The 22935-nt window shown below is 42.4% G+C and overlaps 1 protein-coding gene across 2 annotated transcripts in view; it reads right to left on the bottom strand.

Moving 5' to 3' along the window:
* Nucleotides 1-22935, bottom strand: part of LOC126470361 (tolloid-like protein 1) — a 595917-nt gene that overhangs the window by 170388 nt on the left and 402594 nt on the right. The gene's annotated exons all lie outside the window — the stretch shown is intronic.

Raw genomic sequence — 22935 nt, 5'->3', positions numbered from 1 at the left:
TGGAGGGGACTTGCACCCCTTGCTGTTTTGCATGGCTTTATCACAGCACTGGCCTGCATTTATGTTTTAAGCACCTTATTGCTTCCCACTGTTGAAGAGCAATTTGTGGATGGCAATTGCATCTTTCAACTCGATTGAGCACATGTTCATAATGCACGGCCTGTGGCGGAATGGTTACATGACAGTAACATCCCTGTAGTGGACTGGCCTGCACAGAGTTCCAACCCGAATCCTATAGAACACCTTAGGGATGTTTTGGAATGCCAACTTCATGCCAGGCCTCACAGACTGACATCAGTACCTCTCCTCAGTACACTACTTCGTGAAGAATCGGCTGCCATTCCCCAAGAAAACTTCCAGCACCTCAGCACCTAGTTGAACGTATACCTGCGAGAGTGGAAGTTGTCATCAAGGCTAAGGATGGGCCAACATCATATTGAATTCTAGCATTACTGATGGAGGGTGCCATGAACTTGTTAGTCATTTTCAGCCAGGTGTCCAAATAATTTTGATGACATATTGTATATGCATATTCTTATGTGTAAAGAGTGTTTTGTAGCAGAAAGCAGGAATTTCTTAGCCTGAAACTTAAGCTTTGTTGGGAGAAGAGCCATAACCACATTGGGCAGTGCATTGTTTAATTTTAATCCTGCATATTTTGGACCCTTTTCATAGAGTGCTGTTCTGTGTCTGTTGACATAAAATGTTTCTTTATATTTGTACAGAAAAGGCATCAAGCCACCACTAAAACTAACATCGCCAAATCCGTTGTAGCCATGCCGACTCTGCGATCGGTGCAGAACTATGGCGAAAGTGAAAGAAATTCTTTTAACAAGCAATATGGCTTTGACATTGTACATGTTTACTATGGTTAGCACACCAGTTTTTGGAAACAAGCCATGGCTTAATTCCTTATATTCAGTTGCACAGATGATTCTTATAGCACTTTTTTAAAGTACCAGTAACTTATTTAGATTTGCTCTGGTTGTTGCTCTGTACTTCAAGTGTGATGAAAATAAAGTATGGTATGCAATGTTTGGCACAAGAGTGTCTTTGCAGAACTTGGTAATCATATTGATTGAAATTATAGTCTTAGATAACTTACACACTAGTGAGTCAACATGTGTGTCCCATCTTTTTTACCAATTTATTGGCAATGGCTAGTTTAATTTGTTAAACTCCATGAGACACGTCACAGTCATGCTTACATTTAGCTGACTTTTGTTAAAGTATTGATCAATTTCATATGTCAAATATTTAAAGTGGCTCTCGAATTCATTAAATGATTGAGTCTTACAATTGATGGGCATATCATCTCCATATAGAACTACTTTTGAACTTAGAGAGAAATATTTCATGTAATTTACATCAACAAAAAGCAGAAAAGGATCCAATAACAAGCCCTGTGGCACCTCATACTTTTATTTAGTGATTTTAGATTTGTAAACTCCACTTTTAGTCTAAACAGTACAAACTGATTTTAGTTACTTGTGTAGGACTATGTTACATCATGTGCAGTGCCTCTGCTGCCAATGTTCCATAGAATAGTAATGTTCACACAGTCAAAAGTTTTCTCAAGCTATAGGTAATATACCTGCAAAGTTCCTTGTTGTTGATGCCACTTAATATCCCTTCAATTAACTGAGAAGCTGTTCATTTACCAGTTTAGGAATCCATTCTGATTCTGAAGCATTAGATTGCATTTGTTTGAGACAAATTTTGAAAAGCACAGGAAGTATCAAGATTGGACTGTATTTTTCAGTTTTGTATTTGTCACCCTGTTAAAAGATCTGTGTTACCTGGACTATTTTTAGTATATCTGGAAGTTACAATATCTTACTCTATTAAATTATTTACTGCTACAGACAGAGGTACAGAGACACTTTGTCTACACACCTTTACTACATTAATACTGAGTTCATCATACCCTGAAGAACTGGAGGATTTTAAAAAGCTAATGATGCTCATTATTCCTTTGGAATTTGTGGGTGCTAGATATATGCTATGCTCAAATGGATTCCCTTTAAAATTATGCTGCAGCTCTTTATTTTTGTTATAGAAGGCTCCCCCTACTGAAGAAAAGTATTCATTGAATATATCTGTCATCTCAATTTGCTCTTTTATGAATATCTCATTGTAGGTAATAATAAAGTCCACACAGGATTTGCCTCTACACATTCTAAATCTGTTTATCACTGCAGTAACATGATGTGAAGGCAGAATACTGTTTGCTGTGTAGTTGCTCCTGGTCTCTATTAATTAATCTTTATAGAGTTCTTGATAACTTTTGAATGCTTCTTTTTGCTTGAGATATTCTCTGTCTCATTGAACATTGCATTAGACATGTGCTGCATTATATTTGTTATAGAAAACATTTTCTTTATCTCTAAGCCTTCTGCTCAGGTTAGAAGAAATAAAGTCTGCTGAAAATTTTATAATTAAAAAAAAAAAAAAAAAAAGAAGGAGGAAAAGATGAAAAGGGAAAAGGCCAGGTTTTGATTGTATTGGAGGAAGTGGAAATCTTTAGATACAAAGAAGATAGTATATGGTCATTTGAACTTAAAGCATTATAACTATTTTGATTGCTCACATGGTTAAATATATTGTAATGGAGGTACATTGCAGCATAGTGCCAACATTATAGTTATTGTTTGCCAGGGCTGTCAACATTTCCTGGTTGCCAGTGAAGGCAAGGCCTAGTTTTGCAGCCGCATGGGATTAGCCGAGCAGTCAAAGGCGCTGCAGTCCTGGAGTGTGCGGTTGGTCCCAGTGGAGGTTCGAGTCCTCCCTCAGGCATCGGTGTGTGTGTTTGTCCTTAGGATAATTTATGCTAAATAGTGTGTAAGCATAGGGACTGATGTCCTTAGAAGTTAAGTCCCATAAGATTTCACACACATTTGAACTTTTTTTTTTGCCTACTTTTGCAAGCTACACATCTCGTCTGGTTTGAGACAGGGAAGAAGCCAGTGTGCTTAGTTCATTCTACTTTGTACAATGGCCCTGCAGTATTTCATATTTCCATGACTGACTATGTAATGAACTACATCTTCAAGATAGGTTTTAGAAAAAAGAAGTTCAAATGTGTGCGAAATCTTATGGGACTTAACTGCTAAGGTCATCAGTCCCTAAATTATCCTAAGGACAAACACACACACCCATGCCAGAGAGAGGACTCAAACCTCCACCGTGACCTAGGTTTTAGCCTTCAGCTACTGTTTCTTGTTCTTACACAGGGTGGTTATTCTTAATGTGCAGCTACTCACGGAGGTCCCGTGTGGGCTGTAGTTATTGTATGGCAGTGAAACTTGGTAGATATGCTAACCTACTTATTTTGGAAAAAATTAGTTCAAAATATGGCCACCAGGTGTAAATCTTGCATTCTGCAGAATCCCATTGACATTTCCAGTGCTCATATTGAAGAACTTGTGTAAGCTCTGGTTAATAGTAAAATCAACATTATGCCTCTCTCACTTGTTTGGCCTTTTCTGATCGTGTCCTATTCCTAATTAATTACATATGGAAACATTTCTATACATCTTTCTTGCATTCCCAGTGCTAAATTTGCCCCTAGTGGCCAAAATTGGAGTAAACTTTATAATCATAATGAAGGTTGCACCTGAAGATGTGGCTATAAGCCATGAAACTGGTAGTGTGGTAATTTAAAACCAAGTTTTACGAGCTGTAAAGAGGGTTTACATTCATTATGACCTTCAGAAGCTGCATATACATTTCAAATAAATTAGTTTGTGACGTCTTAAAAAGCTTTCTTTTGATTTTTTGTTGGAAAACTCTTTCTCAGTATACTTTTGACCACAGGAAACTGTTACATGCAGCCACCAACATAATGTAAGTACAGGGAGGGGCAAACACAAGTGGCCTGGAGAACAGAGTTCCAGGGTACAAAGAAAGACAGCAGAGGAAAGGAAATATAGTACTAACCTGACTATAGTAGATGTTGATGGCACTTTTGGGCCCTGGTGTGTGGGAATGTTTCAGAATGTTTTTTGATTTGCTCAAAACAGATTCTGCCTGACACCATTCTCAGACTAAGCATTGTATGGCACTCTTTACTGTCACTTTGGCACCATTACTCTCTTCAGCAAACAACTGATCCCACTGTTTCCACGACTTTGTTGTCACATAACTTTCCACAATAAATACCCACTGATCCACTGTGAGCACCATCATTCCCATTGCACTGCTCCCCTCACACTAACTTAGCCCACACTATGCTCTGAGCTGGCGTGGATCATGTGGTAGGCATACACATGGTGTGCACATCATGGGGTATAGTTATATGCATACATGCAAGTCCAATCGTATCCACTCATCTGGGCCACTTTCGTTTGCCTCACCCTGTACAGGTAGACATCCACTCACAATGCAGTTCATTAGAGCACACTGTGTCAATGGTCATGAAAGTGACAATATCACTTGTGTGCCTTGTTCAGACTGTCAGTTTGCCTCAGAGGATGATTTCAAGCTTAGGCCCTGCATGGATTGTCTCTCCATGGCAAAACTGATGAGTACAGTGTATTTAAATGTAATTAATATAATTAATTAATTTCATTGTTTTAATTAAAATAATGCTGAATCCAATCTCCTGACAGAACTGCAGCCACAAGCAGTGAATCTTGGCCCGTAGTGTAAATAGTGACATGAATTTGCTGCCACTCTTATGCAACCCACAAAGTGAGACTTGCAGAGCTCGCCACTGTGGAGAGACTTTGCAGATGCACTGTGCTAGTACTGATAGTAGTAGTAGCTGTAGTAGTAACTGACATTGTAAAATGAATGAACAGAGTAGCACTAGCTTTTTATATTATGAAATAACTTCAGTGCAAGAATTTATAAACAGAAACGTGTTGTAAACAACGGATAAAGTGAATGAGTTTGTACTGCTTTTAACAGACTGGACTTGTATTCTGGAAGATGGATGGTCTAATTCCCATGCAGATGTCCTGATTAAGGCATTGTTTTGTTTCTCTAAATTCCTTCATGCACACGACAGGGTATTTCCTTCTAAGAGTCCCCAATCATCTACTTGTACTACCTTAATAACTAGACCTGTAAGTATGTAAATATTTGTGTATAAAAATTGTGATTTTTATTCTTAAACTATAATAACATAACATGCTAAATATTCTTCTATATGTGATCCACAGGTGAATAAAACTACTACTTGTAAACCCATCCATATTGTTTTCTGTAGATTGTCTCAGTGAGCATTAATCCTAACTGATTGTAAATGAAACTATAATTTGTGGGTATAAGTCACTATTTGATAATTATTTTTCACCACACTTTTGATGCAGTAGACACAATTTTGAAGAAGAATAGTCATGCCATAGTGAGATATTGAATACAACAGATATGGTATGAGGTCAGTATGATGCCAAAGGCCTGCTTCATTGTCATATGCTTCTGGCATCAACTTTGTCACCACTCAATGATGAGTGTGTAGATACAGCTAAAGTAGTGCAGCAGCATGTGAGTTTGTGAAAGAGAATGTCTAAGCATTGTTCCAAGTTTGACCACTTAACTCGAGAAGATGCCAACCTGGAGTCAGGCAAGCTTCACAGAACAGTTGTTTATTTTTCTCACCAAGAACTGGATGGCAGCTCTGTTGTAGCATAGAGTGCTCTATTTTTCTCCAGCCCTGTGATATCTGCCATATTGGTTGTTGCTGGTGGAACAGAGCAGTGCATCACGTCTCTCTCTCTTGGCACAGCTGAGGATGGCAGAATAACTACCGGCAATATCCTAGCAAAAGCAAAGCCACTGAAATCCAATATTAGCTGGGAGGAATGATATGGCTTACCTTTATTATGTCAGAATGAGGAATTCATGATTTTTGCCAACCTATAAAGGAAATACCATTGTGGTTCTGAACACAGAAGACCACCACCTGAAGGTGCTGAATACTATACACATCGGAAGCTTAGCTGCAATCCACACAGCTCACTTTAAGAAAGAAAAGGAAGTTAATAAAGAAATCTGGTATGCGAGAAGAAGCTGTGAAGAAATTCATGCCATGTGCCGCCACACCTCCCAGGCTCTGTGGATTGCTGAAGATGCTCTAGGAAGCTGTTCCTCTTTAGATTAGATTCAGTTTTCATTCCATAGACCCAAAAATGAAACGATTCTTGTGGGTGTGGAAGAAGTCAGAAAGTATCACATAAAAAACACAAAACATTTGAATACAGTACTCACTACTCTGATCATTTGTCAGGAGATTGCCAAAATACATGAATACATTACAGCACACAAACAGCTAATATTTACAGAATTAATACACTATCAGAATGAAACATAGTTACGCCCTTTTAATAGATTTATCATACAAAAAATACCTAATCTTGACTGTTGTGACCAAGTGCTGTCAAAACTGAAATCTAACAAACATTTTTACTTTAGCTGGTCTAACAGGCCCTGAATATTATAACAGTGACCTATAAAAATCAGGTTGTTAACTTGCAGTCATACTTTGAGACCCTTGGGATAATACAAATAGACCAAAATGACATAATGATTAGTCTGGACCTTGGGTCACTTTTTATGAGGGTGAAGTATAAGTCACGCTGGATTTTTTGGCACAATAGCTTAACCTGGGTTTGTAAGGTGTTCCACCATGCGCTAATGACATTGTACTTCCTGTACTGCAATGGATATTACATGTTGACGTAACACAGCCATGGGATCCTCATTGTCTCCAGCTGACGTGAAATTCTTCATAGAGCATTTTGAGGAGCAGGCTATGAATTCTACTAGGTTGCATCCATCTTGCTTCCTACGGTACGTTGACGACAGTATTCTAATATGGCCTCATGGTGAAAATGTAGGGGAGAGTGGGGCACTCTGAACCATGGGGCACAATGAATCAGGTAGCATAATTTCAGTATAAGATGGTAAATTATTTTTTCCTCTGTGCATATGTTGTCAGCACTGCTCTATCGACTGCCATTTGTTTTCTGCAGGATCTAGTTCCCGCCATTAGTGTTGTACTGGCGATATGTTAGTTTCGCGACAGTGAAGTAATTTTTGGAGACGTAGATAGACTGAATTTCGTTCAATCATTTGTCACCAACTTTTAGAGAAAGGTCATTGTAACAATATCAATAGTAAATACATATGTGTAGGTATTTAAGGCTTTGAATTTACAGACGTTCAACAGTCCTGTTTTATATTATCACGTTTGAAGATGGTTCGTTTGTACCGCAGGAAAACGGACAGAGGTAAAACTGACCACAATGTTATGCAAGAAGCTTTACAGGATGTTCTTAATAAGGGTATGGCAGTTCACCAAGCAGCTAAATCTCATTCAGTACCTTACCCTACTCTTCGATGATATGTTCAAAACATTAAATGTGGTTCCAGTGAAAGATTGATACCAAACTATGAAAATCGAAAGGTATTTTCTGTGGAGCAGGAGAAAGAATTAGTGGAGTATTTGTTGCATTCTTCTAAGATACGCTTTGTTGTTGACACTACAACATGCAGGCGCTTAGCAAGTGCACCGGCTGTGAAAAATTGTCCGAAATATCCTGAGAACTGGATGGAGGGAATGGCTGGTGTAAACTGGTTCCATGGGTTCATGAAACGAAATCCCAGTTTAAGTATCTGAACCCCAGAGGGCTGCAGCTTATCAAAAATGTTCAAATGCGTGTGAAATCTTATGGGACTTAACTGCTAAGGTCATCAGCCCCTAAGCTTACACACTACTTAACCTAAATTATCCTAGGGACAAACACACACACCCATGCCCGAGGGAGGACTCGAACCTCCGCCGGGATCAGCCGCACAATCCATGACTGCAGCGCCCCAGACCGCTCGGCTACTCCCGTGCGGCTGCAGCTTATCCAGAGCAACATCCTTTAATCGGTATAGTTCCGAATTTCTTCAAAAACTTGAAAGACCTTTACCAGAGATACCCTACTTTCGCTGATGGTACAAGGGTTTTCAATCTGGATGAAGCAAGTACCGCAACTGTACCAGATAGGCTTCCAAAGATAGTGGCACAAAAGGGAAATAAACAGATTTTACAAGCAACTAGTGCAGAACGTGGTGTCGTAGTGACCACCTGTTGCATAATCAGTTCAGGTGGTACTTTCCTTTGCCCCCGGCAATGATATTTCCTCGAGTACATTTTAAACGACATATGATAAGTAATGCACTAACAGGCACCCTGGGGTTAACAATAAAGAGTGGCTGGCTGAATAGCGAACTTTTTGTGGATGTCGTGAAACATTTCATCCACAAATTCAGTAGTAGCAACGACAATCCTGCGCTTCTAATTTTAGACAATCATGAAACTCATCTGTCAATTGAGGTAATAGATGTAGTAAAAGCCAATAGGGTGCTTATGCTAACCGTACCTCCACATACCTCAAACAAACTGCAGCCTCTAGATGTAGGAATGTTCCCTTCATTCAAGGAAACTTATTACTCAGCATTAAATTCAAAACTCCTTCACAAAAAAGGCACTCCCCTCACTACTTTGATGTAGCTGTATGTGTCAAAATTGCTCACGACAAACCAATAACATCCACTAACATATGTTCGGCTTTCAAGAAATGTGGAATATTTCCATTTGATGAAGACATCTTCACTGACGAAGACTTTATGGTCAGTGAAGTAACAGACAGGGTCGTGGAGGCAAACAGATCAACTTCAGATGTTAATTCTCTCCATCATATCAAGGATGCACGATCTGCAGGACAAGCCTCAGTCGATGTCAGCCAGCCACAAGATATGCAGCAAGCAAGACCAACTGCAGTACTTAACAAAATAGTTCAAATGGCTCTGAGCACTATGCGACTTAACTTCTGAGGTCATCAGTCGCCTAGAACTCAGAACTAATTAAACCTAACTAACCTAAGGACATCACATACATCCATGCCCGAGGCAGGATTCGAACCTGCGACCGTAGCGGTCGCTCGGTTCCAGACTGTAGCACCTAGAATCGCACGGCCACTCCGGCCGGCAGTACTTAACACCCAAACAGCTGTTCCTAATGGAGTTTCTCCTGAAATAATTCGAGGATATCCAAAAGCAGAGAACAGAAAGAAGAGCAATAAACGTAAGAGAGGACGGAGTTTAATTGCAACTTATACACCGGAGAAAGATTTGTTGCAAGCCACAAAACATCCCAATAAAAAGGTCAACTGCAAGCTTTATGAGCAGGAATCAGATGACGACATTAGTGAGGCACATTATGAAGAGAGCGATGTCAATGTGGATGTGTCTGGTGAATCTGAGCACAACTTTAAAGACTTGGACAAATTACCAGAAACAGATGATTTCGTTTTCACCGAATTTGAACTGAAAAACAAAACACCAGTTTACTATGTGGGGAAGATTTTGAAACCGAAGGATGACGCAGGAGACTATCAGGCATCATTTTTGAGAAAAAGTGAAAAAATGAGAGTGAAGTTTTACACTACTGCCGAAGTGGCCGTGCGGTTAAAGGCGCTGCAGTCTGGAACCGCAGGACCGCTACGGTCGCAGGTTCGAATCCTGCCTCGGGCATGGATGTTTGTGATGTCCTTAGGTTAGTTAGGTTTAACTAGTTCTAAGTTCTAGGGGACTAATGACCTCAGCCGTTGAGTCCCATAGTGCTCAGAGCCATTTTTTTTTTACACTACTGACCATTAAAATTGCTACACCAAGAAGAAATGCAGATGATAATTGGGCATTCATTGAACAAATACACTGCTGGCCACCGTAAAAGCAACACCCTGAAGGAAGCATCCGAATCAAGTGAAAATTACACCATGAGTTTGCAGCGATGAGATATGCAACTGATTAGAATTTCAGCGCAGACGCACATCACGCGCGCCTGTGGCGCCACCTCATAGCGCCATTTAAGGCTTGGCGATTTCGACGAGTGTACGTTCGGCACGTGTGTTTACCTTGTGGTTGTTTCACAAGACGATCAGTTATGCCTCGTAGACAACAGCGAACATCTTTTGATCAAGTATCCGAGTTCGACAGAGGAAGGATAGTGGCTTACCGAGATTGTGGATTATCATACAGAGAAATCGCTAGTCGTGTTGGACAAAACCAAACAACTGTAATGCGGATATGTGACCGTTGGATGCAGGAGGGTACGACGGACCGACGTGGTCGATCGCATTCACCTCGGTGCACCACTGCACGTGCAGATAGGCAAACTGTGCACATGGCAGTGACGGATCGCTCAGTGACATCCCGAACCATAGCACAGCACATTGCGTCTGTAACGCATCATCCAGTGTCTGCGCGTACCATTCGACGCCGTTTACAGCAGAGTGGTCTGTCCGCAAGACGTCCATTGCTTCGTCTACCATTGACGCAGAACCACAGACGTCTCCGTCGCCAATGGTGTGATGACAGACGGATGTGGACGGCAGAATGGAATGACGTTGTCTTTACTGACGAGGCACGCTTCTGTCTGCAGCACCACGATGGTCGGATTCGAGTGTGGAGACACCGTGGAGAGAGGATGCTGGACAGCTGCATTATGCACCGCCACACTGGTCTTGCACCGGATATTATGGTATGGGGCGGTATTGGATATTACTCTCGCACGCCTCTAGTACGCATTGCCGGTACTTTAAATAGCCGGCGCTACATATCCGAGGTGCTGGAGCCAGTTGTCCTTCCTTACCTTCAGGGCTCGGCCACAGCCATATTTCAACAGGATAATGCGCGACCACACGTGGCACGCATTGTCAAAAGGTTCTTCGTCAATAACCAGATTGAACTGCTTCCCTGGCCGGCTCGCTCTCCGGATCTTTCGCCGATAGAAAACATGTGGTCCATGGTTGCTCAACGAGTGACCCAGATTACATCCCCAGCTGCCACACCAGATGATCTTTGGCAACATGTGGAAGCTGCTTGGGCTGCTGTACCCCAGGAACACATCCAACGTCTCTTTGACTCAATGCCGAGACGTGTGGCAGCGGTGATCTCCAACAATGGCGGCTACTCTCGCTACTGATTCTGGCAGGAACCACACGTCACAGACGTCTGTAAACGTAATCATTTGATACTTGGTCAACATGTTATCTACAAAATAAATTTTGTTGTGCTACCTCTTGTCTTTCTTGGTGTTGCATTTACGGTGGCCAGCAGTGTATATTGAACTAGAACTGACATGTGATTACATTTACACGAAGTTTGGGTGTATAGATCCTGAGAAATCAGTACCCAGAACAACCACCTCTGGCCGTAAAAACGGCCTTGATACGCCTGGGTATTGAGTCAAACAGAGCTTGGATGGCATGTCCAGGTACAGCTGCCCATGCAGTTTCAACACGATACCACAGTTCATCAAGAGTAGTGGCAGGCGTATTGTGACGAGCTAGTTACTCGGCCACCACTGACCAGACGTTTTCAATTGGTGAGAGATCTGGAGAATGTGCTGGCCAGGGCAGCAGTCGAACATTTTCTTTATCCAGAAAGGCCCGTACAAGACCTGCAACATGTGGTCGTGCACTATCCTGCTGAAATGTAGGGATCGAATGAACGGTAGAGCCACGGGTCGAAACACATGTGAAACGTAACGTCCACTGTTCAAAGTGCCGTCAGTGCGAACAAGAGGTGACCGAGACGTGTAACCAATGGCACCCCATACAATCACGCCAGGTGATACGCCAGTATGGTGATGATGAATACACTCTTCCAATGTGCGTTCACCGCGATGTCGCCAAACACGGATGCGACCCTCATGATGGTGTAAACAGAACCTGGATTCATCCGAAAAAATGACGTTTAGCCATTCGTGCACCCAGGTTCGTCGTTGAGTACACAATCACAGGCGCTCCTGTCTATGATGCCGCGTCAAGGGTACAGCAGCCATGATCTCCGAGCTGATAGTCCATGCTGCTGCAAACGTCGTCGAACTGTTCGTGCAGATGGTTGTTGTCTTGCAAACGTCCCCATCTGTTGACTCAGGGATCGAGACATGGGTGCACGATCCGTTACAGCTATGCGGATAAGATACCTGTCATATCGACTGCTAGTGATTCGAGGCCGTTGGGATCGAGCACGGCGTTCCGTATTACCCTCGTGAACCCACCGATTCCATATTCTGCTAACAGTCATTGGATCTCGACCAACGCGAGCAGCAATGTCGCGATACGATAAACCATAACAGCTATAGGCTACAATCTGACCTTTATCAAAGTCGGAAACGGGATGGTACGCATTTCTCCTCCCTACACGAGACGTCACAACAACGTTTCACCAGGCAACGCCGGTCAACTGCTGTTTGTGTATGAGAAATCGGTTGGAAACTTCCCTCATGTCAGCACGTTGTAGGTGTCGCCACCGGCACCAACCCTGTGTGAATGCTCTGAAAAGCTAATCATTTGCATGTCACAGCATTTTCTTCCTGTCGGTTAAATTTCGCATCTGTAACACGTCATCTTCGTGGTGTAGCAATTTTAATGATCAGTAGTGTATCTTCCTCAGGTGAAGGATGAAGCTTTTGTTCCAGCTAGCAACATACTTTACATGCTCCCGTGACCTGCTACTGATGGTGTGACAAAGACACAAAAATCGTATTTCAAATTTGGAATCAGGTTCGAGTCCATGGATGTTCGGTAATTCCAAAATAAGTTACATGACAGTGTGCCAACAAATTTAATTATATGATTCACACATGGAATATATGTAAACATTATGTTTAAAGTACATTTACACTTACTTTGTATGCTAAATAGGTTCTTTCAATGAACGTGTTTAATGTGGTTCATTGTACCCCACATATGAGGCCATTTGATACTTGAATGATTAAACTGTAACATCTGTAAATCACAAATCTGTAATAAAATTATTGCATGAGTAACACGAAGAAATATTTTTTATGGTTCAATGTGCCCCACTCTCCCCTACTGCAGCAGTTTGTAAACCGCCTGAATGGTGTCCATTCCATTATTAAATTAACTGTCGAGATAGAGAGGAATAGCAAGCTTCTGTTCTTGGATTTTTTAGTTGAGTGGAAGACACATTCAGTGTACAGGAAATCTACGCACAGTAACGAGTACTTCAACACCCTGTATACATGGAAACGATTCTGGGCACGTTAGCACATAGAGTCTGAATTTCAGTATTTGAAGAGCGTGTTCAGGGAAAATAGTTACAGCAAGAGAGAATAGAAAAAGTTTTCTGGTGCCACTGATGAAAGACGTCTCGTGAATCGGCAGAAGAGACCAATCAGATTGCATTTCTCCCGTACTGTGGAGCAGCAACTAGCAAGGTAGGTGATGTGTTTCGTATTCCCTGTGAATGTGACAGCATTTACATATGATGAACTATTCGCGATATTGCTGAGTGTTGTGCAGAGCACTGACGACCTACTAAACGAAGGGAACTTGATAAACACGCCATGACTGAATGTTGCTTAGAAAACGGGGATGAAATATAATTTGAAGAGACGAAGCATTCTGTTATAAAAGAAGCGGCCGGAATTAGAATAAGCAGCAACAATTTTAACACAAGACCAGAAGTACACTCTTAGCAGGGCATAGAGGCGGGCTCTGGACATTGAACAAAAGAAAAGACAGATGCTTGGTGCTTATAGGAGGGCGGCGGGAGCAGCGATTTCAAACGAGGCGCCGGCCTCTCTCGCCATCTGTCATTCATTGCAGCGGTGAACTAAGCTGTTATGAGCTGCCCAATTTGCCTACCAAGCTTGCATTACTTCCGCCCCATCTGGGAGGTTAAAGATGATGGTACTGCAAATATACGAGCATAGCACAGTGCAAGCACCCGTAATCAGTGATTTTTAAATCCTGATGACGATGGCAGAGACAGTCATCGAAAGCTCAAATATTTTATTCGGAGTGACACGGCTTGTAAACCGAAAGTGTTTAATGAAACCTGCACAGACTCCTGACAATATTCAGCATATTCACAATCTGATTTTGTATGACAAACACATTAACGGTGAATAAACTGTCAACTCGTTTGGGAGTGGGAGTAGTGAGTATGTACAGAATATTGAGACACTTGAAGGTGAAAACTGTTCGAAATAGGTGGACTCCGAAAATTTTGGCAGATGCTCGCAAAGAAACACGGAAGACAGTGTGCAGCAAACCATTGGAGCAGTACAAGAATATTGGAGGTGGCTCCCTTGGAAGAACTGTGATTAGCCTCGGATCTATGGTATTTCCGAACTGGGACAAAAACTTGGTAGTGGCGCCCCCCCCCCCCCGCCCCCCCTCTCTTCCTCCCACTCGAGCGTTTGAGGTAGGACGTAAAAAATTTACAAAAAAAGATTTTTCAAAAATATGCTCATTTTGTAGCGCACATCTTCCTGAAGAGTTTGATATATAAAACATATATGTTAGAGGAAATGTAAGACATGTCATTTGGTCTTAAGTGTGCCTCTTCACACAGCAGTCTTCTTTCGCACGTCGCTCTGTGGAATTAAAACGTGTGTATTTTGTAATGGAAGCCATCAAACCTATATTCAGGACAGTGGAAATTAAAATGTCCTGTGGTGCCTCTCCTACTTCCAGTTGGTCGGTTTGACATCCTAGCCACCTTAAAAAAAACTCACAATTAATAGTGGGTGAGATTATTTGTGGCCGAGAGAATAAGTCTTCAGAAACTTTGCACACTTTATTTCCTGTTAACTAATAACTTTCTCTTTTGTGTGACATAAAATTAAATATAGGAAACACAAAACCAGTAAAGACAAGAGACAAGCAAAACTGTACATGTATCTTCAATCTTTAGGTCCCAGCATTTTTTCTCTCAAATTTTTCTATAGCTTTACGCGGCATGCTTTCCTTTCTGCGAAAGTATCTATTACCTCATCAAAGTTTGTCAAACTTTTTGCTATATGAAAAATCAAAAAGTCCTTGTCTAATAGTGAAAAAGCTGATACTACGAATAGCACCCAAGATTGGTGTGGTTTCTTGATTTGATTACATCTGTTTTGTCACTGGCTGCTTGATAAAACGAAATAGTCCTTTCTAATATTGCAGCAATTGTAACATGCGTCAGATAAACGAGACTGTTTTGGCACAGTTTGTCATTTTTATCTACCCCATTTACATAAATAACACGAAGATAATTCAAGAAGTACCAACATCAAATACCTATTAAGCCTACTACAAGCAAAAAGTTACACGTTAGGAAATAGTTTCACATTTCATTCAGATGCTCCATCTCAATCATGAGATGGAAAAGTAGTAGTAGTAGTAGTACAAACATTTTATATAATTTGGAATCGTCATATTCTTTCATATAAGTTGTTGCCCCCATTTCTTCTCCTTTCTCGTTCTCACAATCAATCTTGTTACCACTAATTCTGTAACTATTCCTGCCATTGCCAAAACTTTTACGAGTTAATGTATGTTCATACAATGCGTTTTCTGCACTATTCCGAGAACAGAACCTAAGCGGCTGCTAATGGGGGACTGTACAACTGGCTCTTAATAGTTAGTGTAGCGATCTGGCATAAATTTTCTGTCTAAATTTCTTTTTCTTGTATACACCGAGAAGACAATATGTAATTTTTCTTGCCTGTCACTCTGTTAGTCTTTTATTTCCGCTCTGGTAGTATGAATCTATGGATTTCGGTAATAATTATAACAACGCTTATCATTCGCACATCCAATCTACCACATCAATAGCGACTGGAATTCGTCAGTTCGGGTTCATTGGGCTCAGCACGTCCCCTTTTGTCTGCGGGAAAGCTTCTTTATTTCTTGATGCGACGGGTATTCCCCTGGCAGACATCACGTCCATTATGCACACATTCAAAAATCAACTGATGATTCGTTCACAAATCAACTTAGATTGTGTTCAAAAACCAACGCTAGACAAACGTGCGCTGAATGCTAGGCGCTTTGTGAAAGAAGGGTTTTTCCTTCAATAATTATATATCGCCGCTCGGGGCAGCGGGGCAGTTTCCCTGGTTCCTCCCCACCCCCTCTCCCCCTTCCAGATAACCTGGTTGAATCACTGTGAACTGAAGACGAAAAGGCATTCAATGGAATGGCATCATGCAAATGCATCGAAGATGGCGCAATTCAAAACTGTGCCATCAGTAGGAAAAGTGACTGCTGTTGTGTTTTTGATTCAAAAGGACTATTGCTTGTGGACATCATGCCACACAGAACCACTATACATTCTAATAAGTATGTGGCAACTCTTAAAAAACTTCATGTTCGAGTGTGTTGCGTTCCAAAACATCAGAAAAACACTCAGTGCTTTGCTGTCATGATAATACCTGGCCACATGTCAGTGAGAAAACCACCATTGAGATCGCAAAGCTTGAGTGGCCGACACTGAAATACCCACTCTACAGCCCTCGTCTGGCACCGTGAGATTACCATCTCATCGGTAAACTCAAGGAATCCTTCGCAGAACAACATTTGAAGATGATGACACCTTTGTGAAAGCTGCTAAACAGTCGCTCAAGCATGCTGTTCTTGACTTCCACTGTGCAGGTATAGAAGCCTCAGTTCCACTGTGGCATAAGGCAGTCGAAAGAGATAGAGCTTATGTGGTAAAATTACATTCTGTTTAATAACTTACATTTCATACAATATAATAAAACTTTATTTCTGTTGGAGTCACGGAGATTTATTGGTTTTCTGACTATTCTCTTTAATGAAACTGATGTGCATAAGGTAAAAACTTTCTTTGTAGTAGCTTCCAACGAATCAAGGATCACTCCACTAGTTTTGAGACTACGTAGGGTTCTGATGACTGTTAGATTAAAATATCGTTTGAGAAATGAGCCAAAAATTTCAAATTACGGCATAAACTAAAATTTCTCAGCTTTCTCTTGATCTGTGTACTTGTCGTGACATGCATTGTGATATACATTGCTGACATGCTGTGAGTGCAATATCTGTGACGTAACCAGAGACTTAAGTTCGTTCTTAGGGTCCAAGGTGAACAGCTGTATGTCTTTTACTTTTGTAGATATTCGTCCAGAGAAATGTTAAGTCTACCGTATCGTGTCATACCTCATTTATATCGTACTCAGACTGTACCCAACTTTCACATACTCTTAATAATAACAGAATACCTGTCGATATTTAAATACACTCCTGGAAATTGAAATAAGAACACCGTGAATTCATTGTCCCAGGAAGGGGAAACTTTATTGACACATTCCTGGGGTCAGATACATCACATGATCACACTGACAGAACCACAGGCACATAGACACAGGCAACAGAGCATGCACAATGTCGGCACTAGTACAGTGTATATCCACCTTTCGCAGCAATGCAGGCTGCTATTCTCCCATGGAGACGATCGTAGAGATGCTGGATGTAGTCCTGTGGAACGGCTTGCCAAGCCATTTCCACCTGGCGCCTCAGTTGGACCAGCATTCGTGCTGGACGTGCAGACCGCGTGAGACGACGCTTCATCCAGTCCCAAACATGCTCAATGGGGGACAGATCCGGAGATCTTGCTGGCCAGGGTAGTTGACTTACTCCTTCTAGAGCACGTTGGGTGGCACGGGATACATGCGGACGTGCATTGTCCTGTTGGAACAGCAAGTTCCCTTGCCGGTCTACGAATGGTAGAACGATGGGTTCGATGACGGTTTGGATGTACCGTGCACTATTCAGTGTCCCCTCGACGATCACCAGTGGTGTAAGGCCAGTGTAGGAGATCGCTCCCCACACCATGATGCCAGGTGTTGGCCCTGTGTGCCTCGGTCGTATGCAGTCCTGATTGTGGCGCTCACCTGCACGGCGCCAAACACGCATACGACCATCATTGGCACCAAGGCAGAAGCGACTCTCATCGCTGAAGACGACACGTCTCCATTCGTCCCTCCATTCACGCCTGTCGCGACACCACTGGGGGCGGGCTGCACGATGTTGGGGCGTGAGCGGAAGACGGCCTAATGGTGTGCGGGACCGTAGCCCAGCTTCATGGAGACGGTTGCGAATGGTCCTCGCCGATACCCCAGGAGCAACAGTGTCCCTAATTTGCTGGGAAGTGGCGGTGCGGTCCCCTACGGCACTGCGTAGGATCCTACGGTCTTGGCGTGCATCCGTGCGTCGCTGCGGTCCGGTCCCAGGTCGACGGGCACGTGCACCTTCCGCCGACCACTGGCGACAACATCGATGTACTGTGGAGACCTCACGCCCCACGTGTTGAGCAATTCGGCGGTACGTCCACCCGGCCTCCCGCATGCCCACTGTACGCCCTCGCTCAAAGTCCGTCAACTGCACGTACGGTTCACGTCCACGCTGTCGCGGCATGCTACCAGTGTTAAAGACTGCGATGGAGCTCCGTATGCCACGGCAAACTGGCTGACACTGACGGCGGCGGTGCACAAATGCTGCGCAGCTAGCGCCATTCGACGGCCAACACCGCGGTTCCTGGTGTGTCCGCTGTGCCGTGCGTGTGATCATTGCTTGTACAGCCCTCTCGCAGTGTCCGGAGCAAGTATGGTGGGTCTGACACACCGGTGTCAATGTGTTCTTTTTTCCATTTCCAGGAGTGTATATTAGAAACATTAGAAGGCCTTTGAATGATTGTTGAAATCATGTGCAGCATCTGAGATGCTTATACATTAGTGCCATTATGGTGGTATTGCTACATTGCTGGAAAAGAATTTTCTGCAAAGTTTCTGATGTTGCGCAATAAGCCGTCAAGGGGCCCAAGATGGATGCCTTAGTAGCTGTAGTGTCGTGAATACAGGGAAGGAGGGGCGAGTGGCCCCAGTAACGGGCAAGAAACCTATACTGGTGGAGAGATAGTCGGGTAGTTTCAAGCAGTATGTTTCTGGAGTAACCAAGGAGTGCTTCTAATGTTCAATTTAAGACTGACAGAGAGGGGAGCAGTAGAGATTAATCTAGGGTAGTACATCCGAAATGTAAATTATTTTCTGAAACAAGCCAGATTTAAATACATCAGAATAAAGGTGGCCGAAGAACCGACCAATGGAGTGTCCCTTGATGGGTGAAGGCAGGTAGGAAGCGACACTAGGTCGTCGCTGATGACAGAACAGCAGAGAGTTCCGCTGGAGAGACGCTAAGTGGACTGACTTTGACGTTTGTATGTTACGAAGCGAGCGTCTTGGAACGGTGGCAAACACTTCATTAGGGTGCCACCATTCATCTCGGCGTCCTAAACTTTATTACTTGCTTATTGAGCTCTGTGTGGGGCAGAAGATAGGAGTAGGTAGGGCACATGCTGATATTTTTGCATCGAGAGCTGCATCCTCAAGCCAATGCAAAGTTAGCGAACCATAAAATTATCTACGAGGAACTGAAAGAAAGTCTTGAAAAGGAGAGTTCAGGAAATAGTTCTGTGCTGACGGGGGAAGTAAATAAAATGAAGAAGGATACTTCTGGAATCCAGGAAAGAGTGTAATCACGAGAGGAAAGTGCTAAGGGACAAAGCCTCACCCTGAATAGCGCTAACTGCTTGGTTATCTTGATAGGAAGATTGATCCTGAAGGTAAGGTAGCCCGAATGGTAATGATGTTCAAAAAGGAATGTACATGTCGGGTACTGATTAACTGTAGGGTAAAGAAAAAATCGATGGAGGAGCAGTGTCTTGGAGCTTCTCAGGGGTGGGCAGATAAAGCACTGGAATTACGCAAAACGTTTGAAGATTTGCTTAAGCAGTTCAAGGCTAAATACCAGAAGAGGAAATTACGGAGACTTACCTCGAAGTATGTCAACTTACAATTAATATAATTGTATACAACAAGGTAGAACATGTGGTAATCGACTTGGATAGCATAATACTGGCTATCTCAGAATCTATACAAAAATATTTGAAAGACTAACGACATTTAACAGAGATGCCAGTGATAGGAGTCAGTGTCATATGACTGACAGCCAAATTAAGTAATCCCATTAGAGAACTTGTATTCCTGAAGTTTAGCATAGGAGAACTGTGTTTGGAGCATGAGGTTCTAGTAGTTTCTGAGCAGAGTATGAATGTTATTTTAGGAATGGACTGTATGCTGAAGTACGAAGTACAAATTAATTTTGATATTTGCTATTTACAACTGTAAGGCGATTTGATATTTTTTGACACTTCATTTACGTTATTATCAGCATCTGTTCATGTTTTCATGAAATATTTCAATTTTCCCTCAAGTCACTAACATAAGTTTTTCTTAATTACCCTGATTAGTTTCAAGCAAGACTAGACCTCATAACGATCAATTTGATGCCCTACTTGCTATTTTCCACTCTTTGCTCGCCAATAAAAATTCAGAAAATATCCATTGTGTTAGTTTACCTCAAATTACTAACTAAAAAACTCCTCCCGAACAGGCCATGAACGCCCAAGGGTACCGATCGGCTGCCGTATCATGCTCAGCCCACAGGCGTCATTGGATGGGGTTATGGAGGGGCATGTGGTCGGCACACCACTCTCCCGGACTTATGTCAGTTTCCGAGGCCGGAGCCGCAACTTCTCATTCAAGTAGCTCCTTAGTTTGCATCACAAGTACTGAGTGCACCTCGCTTTCCAACAGCGCTCGGCAGACCGGATGGTCAGCCATCCCATTGCTAGCCCGGCCCGACAGTGCTTAACTTCGGTGATCTGACGGGAACGGTTGTGACCACTGCGGCAAGGCCGTTGGCAAATTACTAACTAATTTTTCTTAATTACTCAGCTTACTTTGAAGTAACTAAATATTTTTTGCAAAACCAGACCTCTGACTGGTCAATTTTATACACCATTTGTGAATTTACCACTCTTTGCTTGACTGTTGTAATTTGCACAAAAATCCATTTTAGGGAGTATTATTTTTGCTGCACTCAAATATTTGACCATTAGGATAGAAAAAACTATGGTCTGTAGCGCCAACAATATTGATAGTAAGTTTTTCAAGTTTCAGCATGCTTGACCAACTGGGTAGGTTATAATTCTGTTGTTTGTTGATATAAGTACCATTCAGACTAAGGCAGCACTGTAGCTGAAATGGTGAAATGAGAACTTTTCTACAGGACCAATGTATATGATTATAAGTAGGAATAAATGCAAAACAATAGCTAGAACGTCTGCAGCAGTCTTAGGGCAGCTCTTCAACTACAACATCAATAATTTGTTACGTTGAATAATTGGGTTTTCTGCTGTTTGTTCATGTTATTCTCACACAATATTTCGATGGCCGTATTCGCTGTCTTCTTCAGGTGCTCCCTGAGACTGGTCTTTGGGAGGATCAGATCCAGTATTTATGCCTGAATGGCGGTAGGTGCTCTGTTTTTGGTCCACGCTGCGTCAGGTGCTCCATCCATAGTCCACTCCCAGCAGGAGCCGCTCTAGTTTTTCTCTCTTGTGGCTGGTACTCCAAACGCTGTCCGCACCTACTCAAACAGAACACCTTGCATGGTGCAGACATGAAGTAGAGCATCATACGATAAGCTGAACACCAAAGGAGGACGGCCAGGTCAGGTGCATGCAGGGGTTGGAGCACCAGTGACAAGACAGGGCAACTAGAGCCGCCTCTGTTAGTTGCAGACTGCAGATGGAGCACTTAACATGGCGCGGACAAAACTCGGAGCTCCTAACTACATTCAGACATAAATACTGGACCTGAGCTACCCAAGGACCAGTCTCAGGGAGAACCTGAACAAGACAGCGAGTCACAGTATAGAAATAACATGTGACAATGACATGACCAACACGCAGGAGATCTAATTATTCAACATGTCAACATTTCGCTGGGAAATCTCGAAGAATTATAGCAATTTTTCATTGATTTGATGAGATCAGAATGAGAGACACTCTCTTGAAGACCAAAGCTGATGAGTTGGTCTGTAAGAGCAACTACAGCTGAAGACTAACTTTGAGACAGTATGGTGACTGAAATGGATCCTGCCAGCAGACCTGTCTATCAACAAATTGAGTGCACCTTTTAGATTGGATCAACTGTAGCTTATAAGAACCTAAATTAGAATCTCTGGGTTACAAAATTCTGCAATCATTTGTGCTGCAGGCATTATTGTGTTCTGCCAACAAGTGATAGAAAAGTTCAATTTCAGGTAGTCAAAAGAAGTATCTTATTTCATAACTATTGATGAAACATGGCCGCGACAATTTCTTCTATTAGCAAAATAGCATTCATTTGTTTGGGGCTTTCAAGAGCAGCCCTGGCTACTGGTAGTGAAAAGAGCACAAAATTTTGGGAAATGAATGTTGTGTACTTATTTGTTCTGCCAGTACTCGTTGTCCAATGGGCATAATATTTTGGCAAGCAACCCAGTCGACATCACCAGCTGTGTTAACAAACTGACCTCTTGGGACGTTTATTTGAATTATATCCCTCCTCGCACATCTTTGGAGTGGGGTTCTATACACCATTTGCATCCAAACATATGTGCCAGCTGAGTCAGTGGCGATGTTTTTGGTGGCTGCAGTGATGGTATCGACAGATCGGAAGTCATCTGCTGTGTTTGCTAACTACCTTATTCTTCTCCTGTATTATACTGCGGGCTAGTTCCCAGAATTTACTGAGAGTAAAGTAACGATTTAGAAGTTTGCCCAGTACCGGCAGTAAATCTTTCGGACTTTCTGTCAATGACTATAGGGAGAAAAGCTAAAGAAATCACAACCCAGATCAAGAGCGTGTAGGATTCTCCTCTGTCATGACAACACACCAGTTCAGTGTGTGGTGTTAACAAAGGATTTCCTCACTCACCAATGCCCTTTGGAGCTCCATCTGATTTCTACATCCATGGTCAGTGATTTGAGACTCAATATGGGTGGTGCGTAGGTTCAGGACCTCCAGAAAGAAGCCTGTGATGAGGCCTTCATCAAATTGTTTGAACAGATGGTTTGGCGCACAGGAATTCAGGGGAACTCAAGGTATGAGACGGTCATTTGTAATACCCAGCTCATCAAAGCTCCTCCCTTGTAACAATTATAGTTGTTATGTCTAAAGATTTTGTCCATGCCATGTTGTTTATAAACTTTCTGTGAATTTTTAATGAAATTAAC

This window comes from Schistocerca serialis, chromosome 3, assembly GCF_023864345.2.
Source record: "Schistocerca serialis cubense isolate TAMUIC-IGC-003099 chromosome 3, iqSchSeri2.2, whole genome shotgun sequence".
Taxonomy (NCBI): domain Eukaryota; kingdom Metazoa; phylum Arthropoda; class Insecta; order Orthoptera; family Acrididae; genus Schistocerca; species Schistocerca serialis.
The sequence above is the reverse complement of the archived record's forward strand: the minus strand, read 5'-3'. Positions and strand labels throughout refer to the sequence as shown.